This window comes from Penaeus monodon, chromosome 25 (genome assembly GCF_015228065.2).
Source record: "Penaeus monodon isolate SGIC_2016 chromosome 25, NSTDA_Pmon_1, whole genome shotgun sequence".
Taxonomy (NCBI): Eukaryota; Metazoa; Arthropoda; class Malacostraca; order Decapoda; family Penaeidae; genus Penaeus; species Penaeus monodon.
This window is the reverse complement of record NC_051410.1, coordinates 13,550,420-13,550,736: the sequence shown is the minus strand read 5'-3', so window position 1 is coordinate 13,550,736 and position 317 is coordinate 13,550,420.

Here is a 317-nt window from a genome sequence, read left to right as displayed (position 1 = left end):
AGCCGAGACTCCATTAGTGTAAAAAAAAAAAAAAAGTATATAGCAGAGCGAGTAAATACGTGTTTCTGATCTTTTCATTATTTCTAGTAGCGCATTTGCCGCTGATGGGTCGTTAGCTGAGGAGTTACAGTATTTTTTCCCATGTAACCCTGGGTGCTTAGATGGCTGTGAGATGGCGTAGCTCGTTTGCCATCTGTAAAGTACATTTAAGGAAAAACCTCGTAGTGGACGAGGACACAAGAATGATTTTGCTCAGTCCCCTGTCGCTATTTTTATGGGCCGTTTTAGTATGTAATCAGAGCTTTAGTTCTTCGGGG